The 23,619-nt window shown below is 53.9% G+C and overlaps 1 protein-coding gene across 3 annotated transcripts in view; it reads right to left on the reverse strand.

The window, feature by feature from the left end:
• The window catches only part of LINGO1 (leucine rich repeat and Ig domain containing 1), a 184,548-nt gene that overhangs the window by 94,803 nt on the left and 66,126 nt on the right, over positions 1-23,619 (reverse strand). For all 3 annotated transcript variants that reach the window (XM_074353962.1, XM_074353963.1, XM_074353964.1), the window contains one exon: positions 20,030-20,074. The gene's annotated coding sequence lies outside the window, so the exon portion shown is untranslated. The remainder of the gene's footprint in view (positions 1-20,029; positions 20,075-23,619) is intronic.

A 23,619-nucleotide genomic window follows, 5' to 3' on the forward strand; every position in this document is an offset into this window, starting at 1 on the left:
AATACAATTACACCGAACTGCACACATGCACACACTCCACACACGAGTGCACATGTAACTAGAAAATCTGAATAAGGTCTGTGGATTGCACCAATGTCAAAGGCCTGGTTTGATCTTTGATGTGTATTAGAGCAACACAAAACATCACTCCAGAGGGCGGCTGGGCGGAAGGTGTCCAGGGCTTCTCTATACATCCTTTGGACTTTCCTGTGACTCTCCTCCCTCCAGCCCCCACTCTGTTTCTCTTCTCTTCTTCACAAAATTTCTAGGAAGAGTCAACGACACCCTTTCTCCCTTCTCTCTCCATTCATTATCCTCAGCCCACTTTAAACTGGATTTGTTCACCCCTTCACATTTCTCTCATCCCAGCCCCCCATGACCTCCCTGCTGTCAAAGGCAATGGCGGCGTCTGTCTCCATCTTACCCACCTTCACAGCATCCTCAACCATGGCCGACTTTGCCCTTCTTTTCGGAACCCTCTTCTTAGCTTCTGAGCTGCCACACCAACCTGGCTTTCCTCGCTCTCCCTGAATATGCCCCGCCAGCCTCCCGTGCCCTCTTTCACCTCCGCCAACTCTCCACATTGCTGAGCCCACGGCCCAGGCCTGGACCCTCTCTCTCCAGCATCCACATCTCATCCTGGGAGGTCTGCACTATGTCTATAAACACCACCTACAGCTGCTGGTTCCCATCTCCCCGTCTTCTGCTCAACCCTCTCCCTGAGCTCCAGGCTGTGAATCCAACCATCAGTGGACATTTCTGCTCCAAGAGGTAGTCAGAACCAAACCCCTACCTGAGGCCAATCCCAAACCTCCACTGGTCCTCCTCATCTCAGAAAATGACCACAGGGGCTCAAGCCAGGAATCAAGGGGTCCTCCTTGCCTCCTTCACGTCCCTCTTCCAACCCCTAGTTATGCCTCTACAACAGGTCTGTAATTCTCTCCCTCTCTCCATCACCACAGCTACAACTTTGGCCCAAGCCTCCATCACTTCTGGGTTATGCCTTTTCCCCTCTTGGCCCCTCCTACAGCAGCCAGAGAGCTCTTTTAAAATCATGTATCAAATCAGTCACTCCTCTGTTGAACCCATCGAGAGTGAGCTGGTCATTGCTCCTTGAAAACATCTCAGCTTCTCCCCACAGCCCCAGATTCCCATGCAAATACCCTCACTTGGGGCCCCTCCCCATTGCCACACAGCCTCCTCTTCCCCACTCAGAGCTCTCTCTCAGGTGCTGCCTCACCTGAGGTGCGGGCTGGGCCTCATCTCACAGGTGTCCCCCTTCATCCCATCACTGCACCATTAGCAATTTCAAATTCCCTGTTTGCCTTTATTTTGTTAGTGTCGTCCTTACTGAGGAAGGAGACTGAGGGGGTTTGCACATCAGTGCCTGGTGCATAGTAGGTGCTCAGTAATGCTTGCTGAGTGAATGGATAGAGCTCCCTGGTCTCCTCCCCCCAGCAGCATCCTCCCACCCCTGACGAGGCTGGCTCGCCTGCACATGGGGGAGGGTGTACATCTATAAATATCCACATGCTCCACTCTCCCCAAAACAGTAACTGATACCCAGATGACTCGACGACATGATAATTTCCCCACGTCTTGCTGGAACGGCTTCCAGCGGTAAAAGTTTGCTGTTTTATGGCCCCAAGAAGACATCACCCGTAATGTGCTAAAATTATAACCTAGTAGACTCATCTGTTTAAGTACTCTGGAAACCAAATACTTGGGGCTGAGCTCTATTCCGGATTGCCCTGGGTGCCAGTGGTGGACCTGGCTGTGTGGGACACCAAATGCACCAGAGCTTGGCGCAGACTATTCTACAGGGTGACTGTGGGATGTGGTGGTGTCGTGCATCATGTCTGGCACACTGCAGGCACTCAATATGGGGCACGTTCCATTCCTTTCACACATCAGTGGGGCACTGGGAGGAGATGGTGCAGCCTACTCAGTGTGGGCCCAGCAGGCAGGGCATGGCTGAGGGGGCGTGGGGTGTATGTATGAGGGATGAGTTATAGCAACTGGATTTTGGCTGAGCCTGAGTGGAACCATATGAAAATGGGATGAACTGTCCAGACAGGGTAGGACATCGTAGCTGGAGGGCTGGGATTGGCTGCCCTTCTCCAGCCTTGCAGCGCTGGGACTTGAGTCACGAGTAGAGTAGAGCTTCGGGGTCAAACAGGCACTTGTTCAAATCCCACCTCTGCTACAGACAGCTTGGGTGACCCTGGGCAAGTCACATCTCAGTGCTCAGATGCAGTTTCCTCATCTTCTCAGAGACAAGATGTATGCATGCAGTATGTGCCTACCAAATGTTAGTCCTTCCCCTCCTTGTTTCCCTCTGAATCAATGTAAGCACATCTATCTGTGCCACTCTCCAAATACCCTTCCTGCCCTTGCCCAACAGGTGCCCAGGTCCACCCTCCTGTCTACCTACTGAGACCTAGTACAGGCACTACTTCCTCCAGAAAGCCACCCCAGGCTGCTCTCATAGACCCTTGGCTCCTCCTCACTTCAGGGCTGTGGTTCACACCAGGTGTTGGAGGCTGGTGGTTCTGGGCACTGCATCTCTGTTGTCTCGTGGTCAGTGGATTGGGGGAGGGGAGCATGCACTCTGTGTGTGTGTGTGTGTGTGTGTGTGTGTGTGTGTGTGTGTGTGTCTTAAGCAATAATGACAGCAAACACTTACTATGTACTTATTACATTGCACTTACTATGTACCAGGCACCTTATAGGCAAATAACTCATTTAATCTGTACATGACAAAGCCAGAACTGCACCCAGGCAGTGTGATCCCCAGAATCTGTGCTCTTAACCTCGACCTGCACTATTCAGCCTCTCAGTGCACATGTGATTCCCCACTGTGGGCTCCTTCACAAGTCCTGCAGAGGGTCAGGGGTCATCCTAGGTGAACAGTGGTGGTGCTTCATGACCCTGGAGGCCATGACACATGCATAAATACACACACACACACACAGATGCAGGCATTAGTGAACACTTGCAGACGCATGCACACAAAAGGAGTGAGGAGCCATCACTACTAGTCCCACTGCCTCAGAGTCCCTCACCTCTCCCCTCCTCAAGCCACTGTGGGCGAGGGAGGAAAAGGGGTAACCTCAGGCACTGCCCACCTCTGCTGTCAAGTCTGTCCTAGATGTTAAAATCAAATCCTGGTCTGTCCATGGGGTGAGATCCCTTTATGTAAGTGGTGACCTGGAGGCGAGGGCTGAGCACTCCTTAAGTCACACAGCAAATCAGGGCAAAACCGGGCCAGTGCCCAGGCCTAGAAAGCTCCCAACAAATGCTTTCTTACACCACCCCAGGGTCCCCTCCACAATCCCCAACTCCAGACATCTCCCCTATTCCTGCTTGCTTTGAGCAGGACAGAAATTATAGCAGAGATGAAGAGGAAAAGGGGAAACAAGAGCAAGAAGGAGAGAGACTCAGGAGAGGAGAGGAGAGGAGGGGAGCGGTGGGAAAGCCTGAGCAGCGGGCTGCAGGGGGCCCGGCGCGGCTCACCAGCCCCCGTCGCCCAAAGCTGCCTGCCTCGGAAAGGAGTGCAGCGAGGCGAGGGTTAACTCTCTGCCATGGAGCAGAAAATGAGGTTCCAGTTATTAGTTGATTTATTGCTCTGTCCTCAATCTGCGCTCAGGTCCTGGAAGGAAATGTTCCACTCGAAAGCATTAAGCGTCTTCAAAGAGCAGAGGCATTAAAAATTGAAATCATAAAATAGACACGTAAATACAGTGGAGGTGAGAGGGGGCAGCCCCCTAGGCAGGCTGAGGTGGGGGTGGCAGGCCCAGGTCCCAGCCGGCCTGTGGGGCCACCGCACGCAGGCAGGAGCCGCTGTGTCTCCTGAGGGGAGCGGGTGTTCCTGCCCAGAAGTGGCGCCCTGGGAGGCGCACAGTGCCTGAAACCCCTCCATTAGCACACCACGTCTTAGGGGTCGCAATGGCCTTGTCTTTGAAAACACATTCCCTCTCAGTAGACGGACAGCCCTGGAGCCTGTCAGATAACGGGGCCAGGGGGAGAGAAAGGGAAGGGGAGGCAGACAGACCACGAGGGCTTAGCTGACTTCCACCTGAGTCTGCGTGTTGGTGGGAAGAGGAAGGGGCAGCCCTGGGAGCCTGGGGCAAGGGCGCCTTCTGTGCCAGGGCCCAGGCTGCTCTGTGGGAAGGGAGCCCCAGTAGACAGCCCCCCACCCCCATCCCAGGCCCTGTTCAGTGTTGCTCAGACCCCACGCCCATCCCGGGTTTGGGTGGGCCATGTAGGGAGGGCCCCCCCCCAGCCACAGCTGGGCATCACGGGGGTAGTGGACAAGGAGGGTCCCAGCTCTGTCCTCAGCACATCTGAGCCGTGGCATCACAGGGCAGGTGATACAGCCCATCCTCTCCCCATATAAGGACTGCAGGCCCAGAGGGCTGCCAGTGGGGCCCAAGTCCTGCCTGGAAGCCAGCACCCGAGAGGATATTTGCTAGCAACTTGAGAGATGGTGCCATCCCTCCCCAGTGGGCTGGCTCCCAGCACAAGGATTTGTCAACATCTGCTAGATGGCTCCCCTCTTCCAGGCCCAAGGAGGGGCCTTGCCTGGTCCCTCCACTCACACACAGACCTACATGGAAGGCACACATGTGAACACGCAGGGGCAGAACCACACACACACACGCGTTAAACAGCCACAAGTACACATGCGCATGCTCGTGGCTGTGTGTACTCAGGAGCACTCCCCACACACGTACACATGTGCAAGTACATGTCTGCACGTGCACATATGTGTCCACATGTGTATGTGCACCTGATAATATGCACGTGTATACATGCCCACACACCTGTTTTGATTCATGGGTCCTCACACATATTGCATAGGCATGTGGGCACACACATACATGTGTGAGTGCCCACACCCATGTACACAGGCAAGCCTCTGGACCCCAATATCAGGCTCTAAAGATGCAGGCCAGGAGCTAGCATGCAGGGTTCTCTGGAGAGAACCCTGAGTCAGAAGACCTGGGCTCTGTGCCTTCCTCAGACCCTGGCTCCAAGCTGTGTGACCTTGGAAAAGCCCCTGCCCTTCCTGGTCCACGTGCTCTGTGGGCTACAGGAGCCTCGCTGACTGCAACAGGTTGTTTCTCAACCAGGCAGCACATGAGAGGAGCCCATCAGCTTGTTTCCTCATTCCCAGCAGCAAGCGAAGCCAGGACTGGGCTGCGGGCAGAGGGGAGCAGGGAGATGGACAGGGCCCCAGTCTGTGTTTGGGGGGCAGGGCCTGGGTTGGCATGAGCAGAACGGGAGCCAAAGTCCTCAGTAAATGAGAAGCATGGCCAGGGTGCTGACAGCGACAGCAACTTGGGGAGGGGGTGTCTATGAGACAGCAGGGAGGATGAGGGGCAGGCAGCTCTCCAGTGCCAGGCCTCACCGCTGCAGCATCTGCTTTAACCCCCTCCTCTCTGCCTCCTCTAGACAGCCAGCCTCCAGCCTTGCCTGTGCTCCTCGGGCTCTGACCCGTGCTGAGCAGCTAACAGGACTGGGATGGTTGGGTGTGAATGCAATAGGGAACCCCACCAGGTCTCCTCCCAGCGCCAGGGACACTTCTGCTCCGGGCCTCTGTGACCTCATTGCTACTCAGTCCTTTCAGAAGGAGATGGTGGTCAGTTGAGATGACCCCTTTCTTATTTGGGACCCTTCTCCATACAAGACCATCCATCCCCACCCTCCAATCCTCATGGGCTTTGACAAAGTCACAGGGCGCCAGAACCACAACAGTCCTCTCCAGACCAGGGTTGACGACTCAGACACCTCCCAAGTCAGGCTGTAAAGAAAATGGGGCGGGGGTAGAAATGGAAGCAGCCAACATTCAGCCCCACCCAGGGCTTCCTGCAGACGTAGGGCTCCCGGCTTCTAACTTCTCAAGTGAGGCCAGAAAAGCTGATTTTGATGGTAAGCTTCCCAGTGCTTTCCAAAATTGGTAGGCTGAGATTTTTACCACACTCTGTGGCTGGAATTTACTCACTCTCTCACACGTGCATGTGGTCACACTCACCCTTACACACATATACACACTCATATTCACACACATGCAAACACATAAATAAACACACAATTGCACACAAAAACACATACACACTCATATATACACTCACACACATAAATGCACTCACAGACACATATAATCACACTCATACACACTCCTACACACATACATGTACTGACACATGCACACATATACACACTCATACACACAGAGAAACACACACATATACACTCATACACTCACACTCACAAGTACATACACACATTTTCACATAAACACACACACACAAACACACACGCACACGCACGCATGCGCCTCTGGGGCAGATTCTGCCCCTGGGCAGCATCTGTGATCTCTGGTCTGGGCAGAGGTGAGGACTCGAGGCTGAGATAGTGAGGCCAGGCTCAGAGTCACACAAGGTGTCAGTGGAGGAATGCAGAATTCTGTCATCAGGGCCCCTGCTCTCTTTCATTTCCAGCTCAGCTTCCCTGGGAGTGGGAGACAGGTGTTACCCCACCTCCCCTCCTGCCTTCCCTCCCTCTGTCCCTCCCTCACTCCATCTCTCATCCTGCACATCAACAACTACCCCCACTTTATCAGGGAACATCCCCTGCTCCTTACCCCCAGCTAACCCTCCTTCCCCGACTCTCCCCACTCCCATCCACCAAGGCCAGGATGGGGGCACCCCTGAGCTCACCCCTCAATTCTAGAACCACTCCTGGCCCAGGCACCTCTTTCCCCTATATGTAATTTTACTTAATTGGGAGCTCATTAATTATCCCTATGTTTTCCAGAGGAAATAAACAGCAATTAGAGAAATAAGTGGTATTTTTATTCTCCAGCAGACTCAGCAGCACGGTGCCCCATCCCCGCCCCTGATGGCCAGTCCAGCCACCTGCCAGGTCGGCTCTCCTGCCCTCTCTCCCTGCATCCATCCCCACATGTGGGTGAGCAAAGTGCCTGCCACCAGGCCACCCAGCAGCAGGTCGCCTCTTGAAATCTGCGTGAAGAATCATAAATTGCTAAGAAAGGGCCTCCTTCCCCTTGCAACAGAAGGTTAGAGTGTTTAAAGAGAGCAGTGGAACTGTTTTTATTAATCAGAACTGCTATAAAGAAAGCATTTTAATTAACATAATTATCCCGATTGAGAAAAGCGGTCCTTACTCCATAGATACTTTTCAGACTAAAGATGCAAGCTGTCACAATCAGTCATAATTAAGTAAAGCGAGCCATTTTTTTCTCTCACTCCCTTCCCTTCTCGGGCACCCACTCCTCCCTAGGTTAGATCTCAAAGTGAAGACAAGGCAGATGTCACACCTTCAGCACAGTCATGCTCTCACACCCTGGCTGTCTCTTGAGCTGCATTTCAGAGAGGGAGCAGCTGCGAGCCAGTGGGCTGTGCACCACGACCCTCTCCCACATCCCATCCCTCAGAAGGGCCTCCCCACCTCCTAGGGAAGGAAGGAGACCCACCTCCAAAGGCACCCCCCTGAACCGCTGCTGGATGACAAGTCCTTGTCCCTCCCGGACACCTGCAGGGACTTTCCTGGGTCAGCAGGCCCAGAAGGAATAACTGGGGAGAACAGACAGTGAGGGGGCATCCCAGACCATCACCCTGGTCCAAGCCACCAGCTCCTCCAACCTGCATGCTCACCTTCACCCCTGAGCTACCTCTCCAATCCACTCTTAACCCAAATTCAAGCCATTTCCCCACATAACAGCCAGAAATCTGTTCATACCACAAATTTAAGTGTGTAACCCTCGTCATCCCAACTTAAATCCCTTCATGGCCCTCACCGAGGCCTGGCCCAGCCCCTTCAGCCACAACTCCCAGCACACATCTCTGGGCTTCCTCCACTCCAGCCACACTGGCCTTTCCTCAGCCTTTTCAGCTCACGTGCTGTTCCCTCTGTCTGCTGCTCTCATCCCTCCAGTCATCACCTCCCACCCTCTCAGCTCATCTGTTCATCCTGCAGGGCTCAGCTTGTGTGTCACCTCCTCAAGGAAGCCCTCATTGACCTCCCCAACCTGGTCCATCCCCTCTTAAATCCTCTCACAGCACCGCACATCTGCCCCTTGGTAGTGCGTACCCAGTGGCCTAACAACAGCACAGTGATTCATTTAGCTTTAGTCTCCTCCGCTCAACTACAGGCTTCATGAAGCAGCTAGACACTTTATTTTTTTGTTTTGCTTGTTCACTGTTGTGTCCCCAGTGCCCATCACAGCGCTTGGCTTGTGGCAGATGCTTAAGAAATACTCATGGAAGGAAAAAAGGAAGAGAGGGAAGAGGGAGCCCCTGTCCAGGGCACCATCCAGGAGATCGTCACAGCCCCTGTGTCTGCTGAGGGCATGTCTAGGAGGAGGTAAAGGGCCACCTCAACAAACTCTGAGACTCTCCCCTCCCCTCATCCCACCTGGGCATCACTCTCCCCGTCTTACAGATTTGAACACTAAGGCCCAGAGAGAGGCGGGACGTGCCTAAGGGGACGGTGAACCAGAGCAAGAGTCGGGCCCTGAGAATGTCTGTTTGAGGAGGGATGAGAAGGGAGGAGAGACACACAGGAGTACCCACTGTGGGTACAGTGTCCCCCTCGGGCTTGGGGACCTGAGAACTGCTGGGGGCAACTCTCAGGATGCATGACGTTGGATTTTCATCCCCTAGGCTGGGCCTCAGCTTCCCTATCTGTGAGATGGGCAGCCTGGAGCAGGTAGCTTCCTCTGTCCTCCACCCAAGACCCCCATTCCACCCCAGCCTGACATCTAACACCCCCAAATCTTCAGACGGCTCTCCTCCTCCCCCTGCAGAGCAGGAGATGCTGCCAAATGCACCTGCTCACCAAGTACTTGCCACCCTCCGTGGCCAGCCAAGGAGAGCGAAGCTGGGAGCACACCAGCACCTGCTGGGCGGCACATGCGTAGGTGACACCACGGTGTATTTTACCCCGACATGCTGTAGTTTCCTCCCTGAAAAGGTGCTTATTTTATAGTACATCTTAAATAGGAGCCGCAAAGTGTATTGTCAGCGCTTTTTAAATGGCTTGTTAATGCCTCCGTAAAGCTCAGTGCTGGCCGGAGGAGACAGCTCATTCCTGGCCTGGTGCAGCCTCTCTGCAGCCTGCGCTCTGAGCACACACTGGTGCTGAGCCTTGGCTGGCCTCTGGCATTGCCAAAACGCCCAGGAACTGGACACTCCCCAACGAAAATATGCTCAGAGCCCTGCTGGGGCCACAAGACTTGGCAACTCTTTAGGAATGGTGGGTCGGGGAGCAGACTTCAGAGGAATGAGAACTGGCTTTGTAGTCAGGTAGCCCAGGTTCAAATCCCTTGTTGGCCACTTAATCAGCTGTGTGACCTCAGGCCAGTGACCAAATCTCTCTGGGCCCCAAGTTGCCTCATCTATAAAATGGCAGTGCTAACTCCTACCTCAGGACTGTTTTGAAGAGTGAATCAGGCAATAAATAACAAGTGCCAGTAACGTTCGATTTTTAAGGTGTGGATGGCATTATGGTTGTTTTTTGAAGTCCTTACTTTTTAGAGATATACACTGAAACATTTATGGATAAAATTATACGATGTCAAAATAACCCAGTGGTGGCGGGGAGTGGGTGGGTACAGAGGAAACCAGTCTGGCTATGAGTTGGTGCTCGCTGATGAGAATGTGGGGTTCAGTAAACTAGTCTCTCCGCTTCAGACAGGTTGACATTTTCACACTGAACCATCACACAGGCATCTACTGGGTGTTCATTAAATCCAGGGGTGTACTCTCCCAGCCTCAGAAGCCTTGGGCTCCTTGTGCAGCAAGATGCAGAGACAGGCGGCAGGAAGACAATGTACAGCACCAGGAAGGAACACGGGACGAGGGGGCTGAGTCTTCACAGAGGATCCCCAGAGGCTCCTGCTGTCCACAGAAGGGGAGACAGGCAGGTCAGGGGCCCCTTTAACCCCTCACCTGGGACTTGGGATGCCAGGGGAGTCAGGCAGCCTCTGTTTCAGGTCTGCTGTCACAGCTGTGTGACCCAGGGACCATGGCTTTCCCTCTCTGAGCTCCAGGTTCCCATCATTATAATGAGGGTGGCAATACCCCACCCCACTAGACCCTACCCATGTAGTGGGAGCCTTCCTGAGGCAGGTGCTTAAACTCCCTTAATCACCCTCAGACTGGCCCCGCCTTCCTCTACAAATTTAAATACAATTGTCTTCAGCTACTGAAGCCTGGGGTGGGCAGGCCAGCTTCATACTGGGCACAGGGAAGCAGATCTGGTAAGAGTTAGCCCCGCCTTCTGGAAGCTCTCAGGGGAAAAGTCATTTTCTAAACTATGCTGTACCCGGCAAAGCCTCAGGAAAGGGGGCTGAGAGGACTGCAGGCCTCGGGAAAAGAGGGTCTCGTGGCCAGGATGAAGGCAAGGGTGACAGGACGACAGCGACAGGGCCTGACTTAGTGAGTGCTGTCCACCTGCCGAAACCGGGGCACGGGCTTCGCTGCACCTCTTCTTCCATCCTCACCACCGCCCACCAGGAGCACGGTACCTTCGTCCCCCTGTAGCTGAGAAAATCAAGGCTCAGAGGGAGATGTCACAGCAAGAGAGTGCAGGGCCAAGCCTGAACCCTGCGACCCAAGTCCAAGGCCCAACAGGGCTGGGAGACGCTGGGGACACCTGGGCCTCCCAAGGGGCCAGGAGCAGAAAGTGCCGAGTCTGGGAGCCTGTGGCCCCTCTCCAGTCCTCAGTTTCTTCACCTGTGAAATGGAGGCAGGGAGACCCCAGCCCCACCCAGTGGGCACCAGGGGAAGGTGGCATGGGGTGGGGAGGAGGCCACATCCAGAAGGTTCCAAAGGGAGCCGAGGCGGCTGTGAGGTAAGTCGGGGCGCGGGGGCGGCAGGCGAGAGAACGAGACAGATCTCTCAGGCTCAGGCTCCGGCGCTGTGATATTTTCCCCGGGTTATATTTTTAGATGGACTACTTTCTCTCCCCTCCCCCTGCCTCAGTAGGAGGAAGAACACAGAAATAGCTGGGTGTGCATGTCTCAGCAGCTATATATAGTGGGCACAAAACCCTCACCCAGGGCTTCTCCCACTCACTGCCCCCCGAGCAGCTGAGATGGGGCAGGGGGCCCTCCTCTTCCCCAGCAGCCACAGGGTCTGCTCGGCTGCCCCGGCTCCCTCCAGGCATGCCCCTCACCTGGCACACACGTGTGCACACACACGCACAGCCAGACACACATTGCCAGTGACTGCCAGCTCTGACCCAAGTCTCCGGGGACATTGGAGAGGGCCAGGAGCAACCAGGAGGCCTTTCCCAGAGAGCGTGGGTGCGGTGAGGTGGAGAAAGGGATGACGTCCAGGGACCTAATGGTAATTCTCTCGGCCTCAGTCTGCTGGTCTATAAACTGTGTGGCCAAGGTCCTTTCTTGGACTTGTCAAAACTTGAAATCAACGAATACTCTGACAGCAGAAGAAGTCAAATACTTTCGCCCAAATGCATCTGCCTGAATCATCATTGTTCAGATGGGGAACTAAGAGCTGAAGGTCACCAGCAAGCCAGTGGCAGAGCCACTCGCTAGCTTCCAGCTCACCTCTCTGAGCTCTGTTCCGTCACTGGTAAAGTGGAGATAAGGTCCGTACCACTTCACGGGCGACTGTGAGGAGCAGATGGAGTGAGGCACTTGAAGCCACCATTTCATAATATGGAAGAGGGCCACGTGCTCCCAAGGGCAGGAAGTACCTCAAAGTTTCCTTTGGCCAGAGCCCCAACTGGGCAAGGGCTCCAGCCTCACGGCCAGGGGCTGGTCCATTTCCACCCAACATCCCACCCTGGCAGGTCTCCATGAAGTGCACACCCAGCCCATGGCAGGTGCTTCCCAGGTGGCAGGTGGACCCTCTCGCCACCTACCCTGAGAGAGCCGGAGGTGGAGTCCTGGCCATCTCCTCGTCCTGCCACTGGTCATATAAGCTTTGGTGGAAGATCAGGGTGAAAGGATTTACCCCCTCCAGATGGTGGGGCTCCCTCCTGGATATCAGAAGCTGGTTTGGGTGTACCCAGTCCAGATACAGATCTAAATGAGCTTAGCTGATTTCCTGCCCCAGGACCTGAGTAGACAAGGAGCCCTGGGTGGGGAATTCAGAGACTGGAGTCTGAGTCCTGGATCAGACATATGAGCTTGCAGGTATCAGTTTCCCCTCCCATACAGTGCAGGGAGTGGACATATGGTCTCTGGGAAACTTCAGGCTCACAATCCACCCTGATCACAGCTGACTCCCCACAGAGAGACATACAGCCATCATCTTGTTGAACCCTCAAAGCTCCTCCATGGGAAGGAAACAATGGTCATTTTACAAATGTTGAAACAGCAGCTCAGGAGGGGGAAAGTCCTGTCTGGGTCACACAGAAACCTAGAGGCAGAGTTGTCAAACCCTTGGCTCCATGGGCAGCCCTGTCATAGGGGGAGCCTGCATCTGCCAGGCCTGGGGAAGCCAGGACATCTGAGACATCTGAACCACCGGCTTGCAAAATTCCTGAACACGTGCCTATGGGTACACCTTGTTAGACAGTGTGCGAGCCGACTCCAGCACGGCACTGCCGCAGTGTGTGTGGGAGCAGTCCTCCTGTCCTCTTCCTGCGCGCGTCCCCTGGCCATTGAGTTTTGTGCTCCCGTTCAGAACTTCATTTTTCTAGCTCTACAATTCCATTTGGTTTGGAGGGTTTTAGCCCAGAGCTACCATCAGCTGAGGACCCGAGGCGAGAACCACCTTTCACGAGCAAATGTGGGACTCTGTGCCTTCATCTAAGTCACCGGAAGATTGGGGCAGATGAGGCCAGAGCCCTAAAGTGGCCCTGCTGGGGACCTTCCTCCCACAGACCAATGTCCAGTTTTGACTCTTTGGGCCTGTTGATCCTGCCCAAGTCCTCCTGAGTGCACTGACACTGGGCACCCATATCTGTCCCATCACAGAGCCCCTGAATCCACCCAGAGGCCCCAGCAGCCCTGGAGTTGGGTGGGGAAGAAGCCTACATCCCTGCAGTGGTTCACATCGCCCCACTTGGGACAGAGGCACCTGCCCTGTCTAACCGGGCCTGTGTGCAGCAGTGTCCAAAGAGGGGAGGGCCTGGGCAACAGCCATCCCCCAGGAGGGAAAGGTGTGGGTCCCTTTCTCAGTGAATCTGGATACATAGATACTGCACAGGAAAGAATAAGCTTGCAGTTGCTGCAGCCTATGTTCAGTTTCTGGACATCCACGTGCAAAAAAAAAAAAAGAAAGTGAAGTTGGACCCTTATTGTACAACACATACAAAAATTAACTCAAAGTGGATTAAAGATTTAAATGAGACCTAGAACTATAAAATTCCTAGAGGGAAAATCTTCATGACAATGGACCCAGCAATGGTTTCTTCGCTATGACATCAAATGCACAGGCAACAAAAGCAAAAATAGACCAGTGGACATACATCAAACTTTAAAACTTCTTTACGTCAAAGGAAACAGTTAACAAAGTGAAACGGAGAGTGGAAGAATATATTTGCAAATCATATATCTGATAAGGAATCCCAGAATATATAAGGAATTCCTACAACTCAACACAAGAACCAAATAATCTGAACAAAAAGTGGGCAAAGGACTTGAATAGACTTTTCTCCAAAAAAGATATACAAATGGGGGAAATGAGGAGGTCCCTCAAACTGGACCACCAGGTCAGGGCTATGCCTCCTCCCTCAGGCTGGGCCCCCTTCCCAACCACCCCTGGCTGCCCCGTCACCACCTCCAGTCCAGTCAGGCCTAGTGGTGACAAATTCTGCCCCAGTGCTGGCATTTCAGGCAGCTGCCTCTCCCACCACCAGGCAATGTGACTAATATTCAGTCTGCCAGGAGCCCGCTCATCATGGCCACGTCACATCCCCAACAGCCCGGGGCAGGTGGGCCACATCAGGGCCTGCCTGAGTCCTGGCCCGTAGACCTTGCCCATTTCCCAGCCAGGCCAGAGACCAAAGCCTCGCTGAGGGCTGGGGCCTGAGTGATGGCCACACCTGGAACAGGGCCTTCTGTAGCCCTCACCACCTCACCCCTGCCCCCTCCTCCCAGCCTCCAAGGACAGGTCCCCAGGGGCAGCTCCCGGGCATCAGATGGAGCTAATGGGAACGTCCAGCCCCTCCCAGCTATGTGGCCTCACAGCCCTCGTCCTCTCTCAGCCCCTGTTTCTTCATATGTAATATGGGTGTCACATTACTCCCTCACCAGCCCTCAGGAGATGCCAAGGAGACAGCATGTGCCAAGTGCTTGGAATATAATGGAAGCGTAATAAATAGTGGGCCCCTTCCCTTTCTCTTGAAACCAGGCTGCCTGAGCTCAAATCCCCACTTGGCCACTTACGGGTTGTGTAACTCCAGGCAAGTTACTTAACCTCTCTGTTTCAGTTTCTTCTTCTGTGAAACAGCCACACGGGTTGTGGTGAGGATTAAACAAATAAAGATCTGTAAGTGCCTCGAACAGCACCTGGCACACAGCAGGCAACACGGCGGCACCAGCAACACCTGCTGTTGCTGTGCTCTTGCTGTCCTGTTTCCCAGGGCTGCTCTGAGGTCTGGACTTGGCCGAGTATATGCAACATTTTGCAAACTGGAGAACCCATCCCCTGAGACTGCTGAATGTCCCTTTTCTCTCTCCTCCTTCCCTACAGGTTTTTATGGCACCTTCATTCCCTCAAGAGCCCGGGCGGCCCTGGGAAGGAGGCGGGGAAGACTCCATCCTGCCTTTGAGCAGCTCAGGGGCTAGTGGGGGGTGAGGTTGGAACACCCAGGCCAGCAGGTGCCTGCAGAGTTGGGCTGTGGGAGGGAGTGTAGGGGAGCCCCATGGGCTGAGCTAGATCAGGGCGGAGAGCCAGGCGTCCAGGCACAGGGAACTGTAGCCAGTGCTCAGGCAGTGGGGAGACACTGAGAGGTCTTGAGGAGAGGAGCAGAGTGGGCAGAGCCGGCCTCAGCGGGAGAGGCTGAGGCAGGCTCCAGCCCTGTCCCTCTTTACTCTGGCCTCTAGTTGCACACAGGAGCTGGGAGGGCCCTGCTCTTATCCTAGAACATTCCACAGCCCTGCTAATAACAATATTGACAAGTGTGACTGGAATTTATTGAGTGCATACTATGTGAAAGGCCTCACTCCTGGCACGTCCATAACCACTCCAGCTGATCCTCCAACAGCCTCTCAGGCGGGTTCTACTATTGTGCTCCCTTCTCTGCATGAGAAAACTGAGGAACAGAGAGCTTACGTAACATGTTGAAAGTCACACAGCTGGTAAATACTAGAGCTGGGATTCATATCAGGCTGTCCAATGCCACAGCCCAGGCTCTTAACAATTACTTATACCTCCATGAGTGGTAAAAAGGACATCTGACTGGGTGGGGCGTAGGGGGCTCAATATGACATCCCTGAGACAGAGAGCCCAGTCCCTGCCCCCTACTCACCCAAGCAGGGCTGACCCTACCTCTCTGGCCTTCTGTGTCTAGACTGGACCAGGCTCTCCCCTCCCCTCCAGCTGCATTAATAGGCATCAGGCCTCAGGGAGAGCGTGGGGGGTGGGGGTGGGAGGAAGGATGTTCTTACTCTACAAGTAGCAGTGGGGGAGCAAGCAGGCAAAGGGGGTCACCAGACACTCTGGGGAAGCAGGGTATGGGGATAAAAGCCTGACTTTGGCATCAGAGTGTCCTGAGCCCCTTTTGAACCTCGGCTCCCACATCTATAACATAAGAACAGTAAGAACCTGCTGGCAGGTTCAGCTGAGGTCACGTTTACCAAATGCCTCTCTCAGGTCTGGCCCATAGCAGGGCTGGGACAGGGTTCTGGCTCTTCAGGCTTAAGAGGCCCTCCTGGGACTTTCCACTGAGCAAAACCAGAGTCGCGCCCCACCAGCCCCTCCCCACCACCCAGGTCAGAACCCTGCCCCACAACTGTCCCGCTGTGTGACCTTAGGCAGGTCATTATACCCCTCTGGTCTCAATTTCCTCAGTAGCAGAATTGGGATAATAGAATTATCACTTACCCATGCTTGGCATACAGTGTCTTAGCCCTAATTATTGGTATTATCCCAAGGCACCTTCCTGCCCACCCTAGGCTCCCCTCCTTCCTGGCAGATAGACTGGGGAGGGGGCTGGGCAGAGTTACAGGAGGCATGTGTGGGAGAACAGGCCCCCCAGGCACCGGGTTCCAATGTGGAAGCCACCCCCAGGTGCCAACACCGTAGGAGGTGGTAGAGAGCCGCCCCACTGCCCCAGTTTCCCAGAGGCTCTGGCTGAAGTGGCGGAGTGGGGAGGACACTGACACACGGTCATACATGCACATGCACACACATCCAGGACCACACACGACCACCGCCCGGGACAGCCTAACACTAACAGCCCCATCCATTCCGGGTGCCCTGCAGGGCACAGGACACACAGGTTCAATCCCAGCTCTGCCTCTCCTGTGACTTGGGTCAACTCACCCTCCCTATATGGGCCTGTTTTTATATGGAAACAGGGCCAGTAGCATATCTCTCCTGTATGAGGAACAAACGATGTTACGTGTGTGAAAACTGTGCCAGGTCCCTGGCAAGTGGCACATGCCAGTTCCTTCTCCCTCCCCTCTCTCCTCCCGGCCTCCTACCTCCACCTGCCAGGCCTTTCAGCCCAGCCCCAGCATTACTGCTGCTGCCTCCCTGCGCCCATTAAAGCAGCCTCCCTGTCTCCTCACAACGTGGATTTCACCCCTCTGTGCCCACCTCCACCCTGGTGGCTGAAAGCACCAATCACCAAAGCAGGGACAGGCTCCCTCCACCTCACACCCAGCAGTGCCCCGGGCAGCCCTCAGTAATTGGTACCCAGAGGAAGGCAGCAGAAAAGAAGTCAAGGCCACCTCCCCTACCACAACCACAGGGGCTGGAGTTGAGACCAAATACCACTGGCTTCAGCCTGAGCTGGCCAGCTGCCCACCCCACCCATGAGAACAAGCAGCCACCAATCCTGGCAGGAGCAACAGCTCCGTTGACGGGGCCCTCACCGCGTGCTAGGCCTCGTGCGAGGCCATGTTTAAAGGCGTCTCACGCATCATCGCGTCCAGCCTTCCCAACAGCCCTATGAGGAAGTGACTGTTGGGCTCATTTCACAGATGAGGAGACTGAAGCACAGAGAGATTAGGAAACTTGCTCAATGTCACACAGCTCACAAGTGGTGACAACAATATGAACCCGGGTGGTCTGGCTCAGAACTTGAGCTCCTAACTCTACATTTTCCTGCTAAGCCCACCCTCAGGCACTGTAGAAATGCCCAGGGGTGTGGTGGGGAGAGGGAAGAGGGCCATGGGGTCTCCCTTCCACGTTGAGCTGAGGTAAAAGGCAATAAAACGGACCAGTATTTGAAGCAGAGACACTCTGACTTCTTAAAGCTGAAAATGACATCCCCAAGAATAGGATGTCAGTTAGGACACAGGCCTGACACCCAGCCCCATCGTCCCCCTGTTTTAGAAATGAGGGCAGTCTCAGCTTGGGTTCGTGTCTCAGACCCACACGAAACGTCAGGCCGGTGAACGCTGGCAGTGACAGTGGAGTGGGGGTGGGTGCCTGGCAAGCCCAATTCCCCAGGCTAATCCAGGTAAGACCTTTTCTCCAGGCCTCCTCGGCTCTTCTTGTCCCTTAGACAGGTGTTCACCCCTGGTAACCTCGTGTGGCTTCAAGTGAGACAGAGCCTTGGCCAAATCTGGCCACACCCCTCGCCAGCCTTGACTGTAGATGGAGCCCGTGTCCTCATGTGACCTGTGGCTCCTCCTGCCCCCTGACAGATGCTGTTGTTGTAACTGTGGCTCCCAGATTTGCATGATGCCTCCCTGCCAGGCTCCCCATGCCCCCCGACCCATGACACACATGGGCTCTGATTCAGCACAGGTTTCTTCTATTCCAAAGATTTCACAGGCCATCCCACGAGTCATAAATAAACATACATCAGATGCCAGTTCCAGGTGTGCTGGATGACATCCCTTCAAGCCTCTGCGGGCAGCCTTATGGATCTGAACCCGCCTCTTCCCAGCTCTATCCCTGCTGCTGAATCCTGTGTCTGGGACAAGTGCCTGGAGCTTGCTCTCGTGGAACCAGAGGGGGCTGGGGCCCACTCGGCCACTCAAGGGATGGTGGGTGGGCTGGGGAGAGTAGCTGAGGGTAGTTACTGTGGGGTAGCTTCTAAAAGGGGCCAAACTCTATGCAGAGGGGCTGCCAGTGTGCAGGCACAGAGGAGAGGGAAGTGGGTCATGTCCAGGAGGGATGAATATGCCCCAGGGAGGGAGCCCAAGAGACCACCCAAGTGTCTCCACCTCACAGCCCTGCTGACTGTGTCCTCCTGGTCCAGACAGGCATGCCCACTGACTGGTGCAGGCTCCAGCTCCCACCCCGCAACACACACCATTCTCTCTGGAGGGCAGACCCCCAAGAGACCAAGGATGTAGCCTCCAACCATGCCCCTCCCCTTGGGAGGCCCCAAACTGGGAGGCAATGGGCAGGGCAGCGGGGAGTGATGGGTAGACTGTGGCACCTGGAGAAAGAACCTGAACCAAATCTTCCCTGGGCCACTAGGATCCATCCCCACCTCTCAGCCTCGCCATTTCCACCTCTAGGAAGGGAAAAATCTGCTCCCTCTCATGGGTAGTTGTTAAGATTAATGAGCTAATTAAAGTGTGAAAAATGTTTCTTGTAGACTTAAAAGAGGTGATCAACCATGGCAAATTAATAACAATTAACATCCCTCCTCCAGGCAGTCTGCCTAGATTGGGTCCAGTGGGCACGGTTTTTCCTTCCAAGAATGACCCAGGAAGGCCTTTGCAGAGCTGCTCTTCTCTGTTCCCCAGAGTCCTGCAGACTCTTCCCAATAACCAGTTCCACCCCATGCTTGGCCCCAGGCTCTGCTCACAGAACTCAGTCAATGCAGCAAAATAACTGACAAGCATTTTAACATTTACTGAACATCAACTGTGTGCCAGGTTCTGTACCAGGCCTTCTCCACACAACACAATGCCCGGAAGGATGCACTGGGAGGAGCCCCCTTTCACAGATGAAGAAATGCAGGGGAGTGTGTCATGCAGACGAGGGTGAAGGTAGAACTCCAGCTGGTTATCTCAGTTAAAACCCACCCTGTGCTGTGCAGCGAGACTAGACCAGACGAGGCCAGAGGAGACGAGGGTGGAGGACCAGGGAGGCCTGCCCTCAAGTCTCCCACTGCTTCCCACCAACTGCTGCTGCTGTGAAAGGCGTGGGGGGGATGGTGCCACCTCCCCCACTTCACACCCCTCCGCTCCCTCCTGTGTGTGGAGGCGAGGCTGATTCAGCAGACACACTTGGGCCCCCTGACGCCAAATTAAAGCCAGAGTCCTCCTAGAAATCATCCACTCAGCAAAGCCTCCTTGGAACTGAAGTCTGAGGAGACACAGGAAGCTGGTGGGGAGGGAAAGCACCTGCCCTGAGACCTTCTGGCGCCTCGTCCAATAGTGTTCTCCAGGCCTGGGAACTGTGTCCCCCAAATGCCTACGCACTACAGAGCACAAGAGCTCAGAAGCCTGAGCTTGACCACCCAGAGCACCCACAGCCTCAACTTACACCCTAGCCTGCCCCACACAGGCGGTCCACCTCCCCTGAGTGGCCCACAGCTCTGCTCCCTGCTCAGTCAGGGGCCTCCAGGATCCCTGAGCCTCAGTCCTGGCCGGTTCCTAGGCCAGCAGCCCCCGAACCCCAACAGCTGCCCCCAAGCACCCGTAACCCTGACCCCCTCAGACCAAGGAGCCACCCTCCTCTTTCCTTCCCAAAAGCTGATTCCCAAACTCTCTTTTTCACCCTGTGACTCAACTGCACCCCCAGGAGCATGGCTGGAGGTGGAAAAGGTGGGCTCCAGGAGATGGAAGAAAAGAAAGGATGGCAGAGAGGGTGGAGGAGAGGCCCCTGGAACCTGCCCGGCACATACGCCCCCGGCCCCGCCTTATCCACCAATCCAGGCAGTGGCTGCTTACCTCTCGGGGGGCGCGAGCAGGATCAAGGGCTCTTCAGAGGGACACCTGGAGGGAGACAGCAAAGAAGGGGTGAGACAGCAGTCAGACAGAGACCTGCAGACTCCTCACCCACCCCTCCTGCAGTCAACCCACCAAGCCTCTGCCCACAGCCTGGGACAGAGGAAACAGGAGTCTGGGCAGCCTAAGGATGCCAGACTCACTCCAAGGAGTGCAAGTGCAGCTGGCTGGAGACGGGCCTCCGGAGGGACAGAGTTATGGGGGTCAGGGGAAGTCCCTGCAGCAGGCCCAGAGCTCCATGTGGGCCCTGAGGGACGGGCACACCAAACAGAGAGCAGCTATCCCCACCTATACTGACACCTGTGGGGTTTCTGGCCCCCGGACATATAGGGCTGAACCTCAAATCCTCCTTCCTGGGGAGCATCCAGGCCCTCTCCTGCACCTCCGACTGGGGCTTTGACCTGTCATCTCAGCTTTGTCGCTGGCTCACCCCATGACCCTGGGCTGGCCCGTTCCCCTCGCTGTGCCTTGACTTCCCCATCAGTACCAGTAGATGCATCAGAGTCGCCTGGAGGGCTTACAAAAACACATCTTGATGGGCTCCACCCCCACAGTTTCTGATTCAACAGGTCCAGGCTGGGGCCTGAGAATCGGCATTTCCAACAAGCTCCCCGGTGATGTTGCTGCTGCCGTTTGAGGTCACACTTTGAGAACTGCTAGTATAGATCTGTCTGGACTGCAGCACGCATAGCCCACACTCTCAAGGATTTTATAGGCTGACTGAGGAGACCACACTCAAGTGCACACAGCCAACTCAAAGCAGCCACAGAAGGAAATGTGGCTTATAGATCTGATGGCTGTGGGCTGTGGGCCAGTGTGGTCATGGAAGGCTTCCTGGAGGGGGTGAAGACCTAATTTACCATTTTCACAGATTGTAGCCGTATTATTATACAAGTCGTACAGGCACGCTTCGTTTCATTGAGCTTCACTTTACTGCACTTCACAGAGTTTGTGGGTTTTACAAATTGAAGGTTTGTGGCAACTCTGCATTGAATAAGTCTATTAGCACTTTTCCAACAGCATTTGCTCAATTCATGGCTTTGTGTCACATTTTGGTAATTCTCACAATATTTCAAACCCTCCACCAGCAAGAAGATTATGACTTGCTGAAGGCTCAGGTGATGGTTAGCATTTTTTTTTGCAATAAAGTATTTTTTAATTAAGGTATATATCTTGTTTTTTCAGACATAATGCTATTACACACTTAATAGACTACATTGTAGTGTAAACATAACTTTTATGTACATCGAGAAGCCAAAAAATTTGTGTGACTCATTTTACTGCAATATTCACTTTATTGTGGTGGTCTGGAACCAAACCCGCAACATCGCTAAGGTATGTCTGCTCATGAAAGCTTTCTCTTGTTAAGAGCTTCAAATACAGATACCTGCAGAGTAAACACACTCTTATGCCCAACCACATCTCCAAAGGTCCCAGCTCCCTCTCGATGTGAAACTTTCACTGTGCATTTGCACACACATGCAGATAGATGCACAGGTGTTTACATCTGGACACAAACATGGGGTTACACTCCAGCGAGCACAGCCTCTGTGCTGGCGTGTAACCGCGTTCCTCACTTAGCAATGGATTTTGGAGACCTTTCCCTGTCTGCACATAAAGATAACAACAATCACTGATTGTACTCACTGAGCACCTACTATGTGCTAAATACTGGGCTGAGCACTGTATGTATTAATCTATTTAATTTTTATAACAAACACCCAATGGGTGCTACTGTTAGCCTAATTTTGTAGATAAGAAAACCAAAGTGCAGAGTAACCTGACCAAGCCTAGGGAGTGGCTGAGCCAATGAAGTGCCAGTGTCTGCTCCAAACAGAGTCCTATTATGTTTGATGCTACATGGAGGAAGTTCCCATGGGGGCATACCCTTACCTACTGAACCAGACCTCTCAAGATGAATGCTTAGGGGGTTCCAATTTTTTATTTCTAACATTACCGGGAAAAAGCCTGCCTCTTGTACATACGTACAAGTATTTCTAAAGAATAGGTCAAAGGGTATATACATTCAAAATTTTGATACTCACTGCCGAATTGTCCTCTAAAAATGTCTGTGCCAAGGCCAGGCTGACCATTTCCCCAGGTGAATGCTTACTGAAAACAATTCCCATTCATGGAGCACCTATCAGGCACTAGATCCAGTAACATCTGAGTTGTCAACTCCATTTTGCAGATGTGTAACTGAGGCTCAAAGATGTGAAGCTACTTGCCGAAGGTCACACAGCTGATAGCATATCAATTTGCCTCAATATTATGAAGGAAGAAAAGGCGGAAAAGAGGGAGGGAGATTCCTTGACCCACCTGCCCTTCCATCTTTCTGCTCCCTTTTATAGCAAAACTCAAGAGCTCTAGTAAGGGTCTCAGTCTCCACTCCCTTATACCCCGCCCGCCCTCATTCCCTCTCTAGTCGCGCTTCCATCCCCACGACTCTACAAAACTGCTCTTATCAAGGCTCCCAGAAACCTCAGTTTTGCCAAATCCAGTGGTCACTCTCTGACACGGCTAACTGCTTCCTCCATCGTGAAACACTTTATCTTTGGGGTCCCAGGATTCAGCCTCTCCTGCTGAGTCTCCCAGGCTTTCCTCCCTTCCTACCCCACCACCCTACAAACATCCAAGGCCCCAAGGCTGGCTGGGGTTCTCTTTTCTCTCCTGTCTACACATTCCCTGGTCTCAGCCGGTGGGTCCTGTGGTTTTAAATCCCAGTCATGCCCTCAGATCTCCCTCTCCAGCCCCAGCTGTCTCCTGAGCACCAGCTGCGTGTATCCACAGGCCTATTTGTCATCTCAACTTGCTCATCTAACAGACCTGTCCAAAACAAAACTCTTAATTTTTATCCCCAAAATGATGTCTCCCTCAGCCTTGACTCTTCTCTTTCTCGCCCCACACCCAAGCCATCAGCACACCATGTCAGTTCAACCCCGGAATACATCCAGAAACTGCCCGCTGCCCCAGCTCACCTTCACCTGCCCTCACCTGGATGACTGCAGCAGCCTCTTGCCTCGCTGGGCTCCCTGCTCCTACCCTGGCCCCAAACTATCACAGCAGCCACATAATGGTACAAATCAAATCCTCTTACTCTCCAGCCATAAGCAAGGGGTTTCCATGGTAGAGAGAATCAAGTCTAGATTCTTCAAAGCCTGCCCACCGCTCAGAACTCTCTCCCGCAATCTGGCTCCCTCCCACCCTGGCCAGTGTTGGGGTCTCTGTCCTTACTGCTTCTGCCCAGAATGCTTTTCCCCCAGACTATCATCCTGGTCAAACAGAACCTCCTTCATCTTTCCTAGTCATCCTAGGTCAATGCCCCTCACGCACTGCAATCTCTCCCATCTTTCATAGACTTTAATGCCTACGTGACATTATCTTGCTGATTTGTGTCCTTGTTTCCTCTTACTATGTCCAGTGCTCAGCACATAGCAGATGCCCAGTAAATATTTGCTGAATGAATGGATGGATGGATAGACGGATGGATGAATGAATAGGCAGAGGCAGCTCTATCTGGCTCCAAAGCCTGT

The sequence above is a fragment of the Camelus bactrianus genome, chromosome 27, assembly GCF_048773025.1.
Source record: "Camelus bactrianus isolate YW-2024 breed Bactrian camel chromosome 27, ASM4877302v1, whole genome shotgun sequence".
Classification (NCBI taxonomy): domain Eukaryota; kingdom Metazoa; phylum Chordata; class Mammalia; order Artiodactyla; family Camelidae; genus Camelus; species Camelus bactrianus.